Below are 6,011 nucleotides of genomic sequence, written 5' to 3'. Positions count from 1 at the left end.
GATGCAGCCTAAAATAGCATGGCCTTTTTAGCTGCCGCCTCACACTGTTCACTCAGTTCAACTTGTGGTCTACTTGGACTCCTAGATCCTTTTCACACGCAGTTTCATCAGTGTTTCATTAAGCACCCCTGACAAATGGGCAACCACCTTCTGTTCAAAAACCTCCACGAAGGAGATTCCATCACACTCCTAGCATCTTGTCCACAGTCAAACGCTCTTACTGTCAGGAAGTTCTTACTAATGTTGAGCTGGAATCTCTTTTCCTCTAGTTTGAGTCCTTTTCTCTGGAGCGCAGAAACACAGCTTCTCCATCCTCAGTATGACACCCCTTAAAATACTTAAACAGGGCTATCATATTACCTCTTAACCTTCTCTTATCAGGCTGACATACCCAACTCCCTGCGTCTCTCTTTGTAAGGCATGGTTTCCAGGCCCGGGCAATTATGATGATAGGCACTGGCTCAAGACCAAAACATAGCTTGGATTCCGGTGGAAAGAAGTAGCAAAGGTTGGGAGTTATCTGCACACTGGTGGCAATAACCCCAAAAATGAGCAGCACCAGTCTGTTTTTCAAAAGGATATGCCAAATTTGGCAGTTTCCGCTTAATCTCTCATTTGAATGGCCTCTATGAAGGATCTTTATGTTTATTTTGAAGCATAAAGTTATAGGTTAGGTTATGTTCAAACCAGCTATAGTGACACGGACTCTAAACATGGGTAGTGGGTTGTTTTTATTTTTCAAGTAGAAGCATTAGATGTTCTATATATGGTCTAACTTTATTTACCATGGAGTTGAAACACAAACACTTGTCCCAATATTTGATCTTATTTCTGATTTGCAGGACAATGTACCATATATACTTGACTATAAGTCAACCTCATGTATAAGTCGAGGGCAGGTTTTGTGGCCAAAATTATGGATTTTGCCATGACCCGTGGTTAAGTCTAGAGTAAAACTTGGAGGGTCCTTCAGTGTGAATGTATACACACAGAAAGGACTCTTAACTGAGGCTGTTTGTTTCAACTTTGGTTGCAGCTTTCACCCAGAGGACGGTGGGGAGAGGGTCTCTGTTTGTTTCTTTAAAAGCAATGAATCACTTAGGTCTCTTTCGGCTTGGTTCAAGAGAAAAAGAAACTATCTTGCCACCGCATGGGGAAATCTAAAAGAGCTGCCATCACATTACCATACTGACCCGTAAATAAATTGGCCTGGGATTTGGGTGTGTGTCTCAATTTTTGGGCATAAATTTTTAGATTATATGTATATACAGTATCTTCACTAGGAAATGTTCAACTTTATATATTTTGGATATACGTTTAGTTGCTTTAATTAAGTACTGAAACTTACTAGTGTGTAAAAGTTATTCAGCCTCTGAATGATGGGCATGAAAACATAACCTAGAGTACCAGTACTTAACTTTCCAGATGTTTTAGTGTACAAGCAGAGGTTCTTTTATCACTAAAATGATGTCTTATTTTTGTTGCAGCATTCACGAAGCCTTGCAGAATCTAAAAGTTAATATAATTGTGAAAATCTGGAACTGGCTACATTTTCATTAACGTCCGAGAACAAACAGGTAAAACTTAGTCATTATATTTGTATAGTATTGTAAATGTTGGTTAGTAATTTCAAAAGATTGAACAGTTATATTTGAGAATGAACTTGTTTGAAAAATATCTCTTTGATATTGTTAACAATGAATATAATTGCATACAGAAATAATGCTAGAGTAGTTCCTTTGTCTCTCATCTGTAATACAGGGATAAAGTATTTAGCTACTTTACAGAGCTGGTGTTTATAGGACTGTATAGGAAGTATTTTGATCACTGAAAGCCATAGAAAATGTTAACCATTGTCAATTTAAATTCAAACTTGGATTAACTTTCTTTGTTTACTGATTCATAGCACTCTTACACTTTAAAGAGTGCTACTAGAAGGTCACACAGGCCAAACCCTTGATCCAGAAACAGTAATAACTATAGGAAATATGAATCTCAACCATCTGCTGCTCTTCCTTTTCAATACATTTAAGGAGAAAATCCAGAAGGTTTTGATCCTTTTTTGCAGTGAACCATATTTTGCTGTTCCTTCTGAATCTGTGATTGACACCAGACACTGTTTCCCCACAAACCAATTTCAAACTGATTTGGGGTAATGCCTTGCTGGAGCAACTATGTCCTTACTATATTTCCAACTTTATTGGTTATGTAGTGTGCTACAAAATAGGTAACAATACAATAACCTGAATCCAGATTTACTCTACTGTTTGTAGAATTTGTTGTGTGTCTTCAAGTCATTTCTGAATTATTCATTTTTTAGAGTATTTATACTCTGCTCTTCAGTCACAGGGCTCTCAGAGCAGTTTACAGATTGCTAAAAGACCAAGCCTCCATTAATGTCCATGCTCCATAAAATATTTTATTTGGCTGCTTCGCACTACAGAAATAATCCAGGTTGTATTCACTTTAATTGCCATAGCTCAATGCTATGGAATTCTGGGAATTGTAGTTTTTTTTTTGCACCAAAGCTCTCTGACAGAGAAGGCTAAATGTCTCACAAAACTATAGTTCCTAGAATGCCATAGTGTTGAGCCATGGCAGTTAAAGTGGTGTCACCCTGGATTATTTATGCAGTGTGGATGCATCCTCTGTCTATTAAGGCCAATTAATCTTTTGTATTATTCCCAAGGGAAAACTTAATAATCGAGGGCTGCTTAACAAGGTGTTAGCTAATGAACATTTTGTTTAGAAGTTGGGAGCTCTGGAGATCTTGAAATTTTGCCCAAAGTTCCCAAAAGTATCCGTTTTTATCACTACTCATTACTAGTTAATGTTCTGAATGACTGCAACTTCTGTGTAAATCATGTTTTATCCTCTCCACCCTGTTGCTTTCTCTTTGGAACCCTTTCCTACCATCTATTTGCTACCATGATGTGGCATACCAGGGGTGAGTTTCCATCTGATAGAAATGTGCAGGGTGGGCCTTGTTGTCGTTGTTGTTGTGTGCCTTCAGGTTGGTTCCACTTTATGGCAACCCTAAGGCAACACTATCATGAGGTTTTCTTGGCAAGATTTGTTCAGAAGAAGCTTGCTGTTTCCTCCCCAAGGCTGAGAGCCCAAGGTTAACCAGTGGGTTTCGTGGCTGAGTGGGGAATTGAGCTCTGGTCTCCAGAGTTGTAGTCCATTCCTAAAAAAGACCCAAAGCCAAACAACTTTTAATTCCTGCTGCCACTTCCGATGCCCGTTTAGTTATTCCTGCCAAGAGGATCTTGGCCAGTATATAACATTTTGCCTAAGAGAAAGTAGACCTCTAAAGAAAACCACACACCTCTTTTTTCTTGTGTCATAGCAGACAACACCCTATTCTTTCTGACAACAGAGTGTCTCTTTTTAATAGAGTGCTTGCTACCTACAGTTTTTATTGCTATTTAATATTACTAGTTCACAAGTAATCTTTGAAAATAAATATTTTGATCAGTCAGTTAGGGAATTGTTTCAGTTTATAACCTGTTAATTTACTTGACTAAATGTAGGATATGAACTTTTACATCCTGGAAATAGCCATTTGAAAGGAGATTCTGTTCAAGATGTGGCAACTGGTGAGCTCTTCATTGTTGGTCACACTGAGGATGTTTTGGGATCCTTCTGAAGCATTTTACTGTAATGTTAAACCAAAATATGACAATGGCTATCTTTAGTTCTTAAAAGGGGGGAGGGAAATAGCAGCATTATTTCTTCTGAGTTTAGACGACTGTATTTGTGCATTTGTCACAATAGAGTCCATCCTAGAAGATGCTTTCTTTTCTTTGTGTGAGAAACAAGGGAATGCCCCTTCTACTGGCATTGTAGGGAAAAAAATTCTAACAATCTCATGCTCAAGTTATGTGACTTAGTATTTAATTTCTTCTTTCGAAAGTATAAAAGTATGGGAACGACATTGTCCTAACTACCTTTCTTAGGAGAGTAGTGTCTTATAAATTGTGTTTTAAAAAGAGAGAGAATTTTAGTAACAAGGGAATTTTAAAAAAAAGGCTACCTGCAGTCTTTGCAACGTATATTACAGCTTCACCAGAGCTATGGAATAGGAATGGTATTCTATCTAGCAACGTGATGCACCAGGTTGGTGTGTGTGTGTTGCAAAGGATGAGCCACTCTTGTGATAGGGTTGCTATGGCAACTACCTTCTGAGAGCTGCCTCAAGGTCACTCATCAGCCAGAGCCCAGAGAGCAAAACAGGAATGCCGAACGAACGGTGACTGTTCCTTGCTTCCTTATGCACTGCCTTGTCTAGCTGCGCTAAAAAGTCTGGAAAAAAAGTATAATACTTATATAGAACTTCCAGTAATTTTTAAGTCTCATTCTTGTTTGGTTAAAAATATAATGCCTGTGAGGATAAACTCTCTTCTTAACTACTGTATATATTCATGTATAAGGCGAAACATTTTAGTAAAAAATGATAACTCCCCCCAAAAAACCTGAGTTGACTTATCTATGAGTCAAAGTACTGTTTTTTAACTCTTATATTAAAAAAAAAAAAAGGGGGGGGACATCCTTTGGTGAAAGGAAAGAATGTAATCCGTCCTAGAAGCACCAACCCAACTCTGTTCTCTCATCCATCCAGTCTTTAGTGTGAGCACAAGCAGTTATCCCTGCTGGAATTTTATAAGTTCTTTGTCACCTTTTTCCTTTTCTTCATTATTTAGATCATTTGTTGCATGCCCCTAAGTTTTATCCTCGACTTATTTATGGGTCATATCAAAATCCATAATTTTGGCCCCCAAACCTTCCCTCAGTTTATACATGAGGTCAAATTATAGTCGAGTATATACCATATTTAGAAGAATGTGTATTTTTATGTAGGGGGCTTTAAAATCTCAGATTTTAAAAAATAACGAAAATGAACTTTTAAAAAAAATGATCTTTATTAATTTCAAAACAACAAATCGAAACTTTAAAAAGGATGCAAATATAGACACACATACTAAACACACTAACAGACATATATTAAACACAATAGAAATTATTCAATACTTATACATATGGATACAAAAATGAAAACATTACCTCACATCTTCTTTCCCATTTGAACCATTCAATTCCTCACATCTTCTTCCTTCCCCATCTCTCTTTCCTTATCCTACCTCCTTATACCTTCTTGTATTTCGCCTAACGCCATCTTCCCCATCCTAAAAACCTTCTATCTGTTTTCTCTGTCTTTATATCTTAATGATGAAATAATGAAAAGGAAGTTGATGTTACTTAAATTGCTGGGTGCTGGTGGAGGGTTCTTAGGGTACCCATGAATTTGCATTCAATGGGGAAATTGCTTTAGCACAATAGGAAATAGTTAGAGGGCTTCAGTAACGTGAATAGAATAGAAATTTTATTTTTACCCCTCCTCCCCCCCCAAGCAGGATCAATGCGGCTTACAACACAGTAAAGCCCAGAATTGTAAGCTTTTGTGTACTGGTTCCGAATCTCAAAGAACTCCAGAATCAGGTTCCAAATTAGTTTTATTTATATATAAAAGGGGAATCAACACACATGCTAAACACTCTCTCGCTCTCTCTCGCGCGCACACACACACACACACACACACACACACGCAATGCAAAGGCAATGAAAGATAGTGGGTTGTAGGGTTGTAAAGAGGCACTACTATACTGATACTGAAGCATAGCTCCAATTTTTGTTTTGTGAGTTTTTTGGACTACGTGGCCATGTTCTGGAAGAGTTTATTCCTGACTTGACGTTTTGCCAGCATCTGTGGCTGTCATCTTCACAGCTCCAATTGTGGGTTACCAGAATAAGGATAGTTCAGGAGCCACCTGCAACACGTGGAGTGGCTGGCTCCTCTGGTGCTCAGCTGAAATTGAATAAAGGTTCTGTCTGGCTTCAAACTAGACCGAATTGCTATTATCAAGGCATGTGCATTTATAGCAAGAAATGGGCCCTGGGTCAGTGTTTCAGGAGTTTGGCTTTTCCAGTAGTTAAATGTCTTTCCCAGGAGG

General features: G+C 38.1%; 1 protein-coding gene across 2 annotated transcripts in view; it reads left to right on the top strand.

The window, feature by feature from the left end:
* Positions 1–1,492: 1,492 nt before the first annotated feature.
* The window catches only part of NCOA3 (nuclear receptor coactivator 3), a 1,019,275-nt gene continuing 1,014,756 nt past the window's right edge, over positions 1,493–6,011 (top strand). For both annotated transcript variants that reach the window (XM_042465905.1, XM_042465903.1), the window contains exon 1: positions 1,493–1,577. The gene's annotated coding sequence lies outside the window, so the exon portion shown is untranslated. The remainder of the gene's footprint in view (positions 1,578–6,011) is intronic.

Source organism: Sceloporus undulatus, chromosome 4, assembly GCF_019175285.1.
Source record: "Sceloporus undulatus isolate JIND9_A2432 ecotype Alabama chromosome 4, SceUnd_v1.1, whole genome shotgun sequence".
Lineage (NCBI taxonomy): Eukaryota > Metazoa > Chordata > Lepidosauria > Squamata > Phrynosomatidae > Sceloporus > Sceloporus undulatus.
The sequence above is the reverse complement of the archived record's forward strand: the minus strand, read 5'-3'. Positions and strand labels throughout refer to the sequence as shown.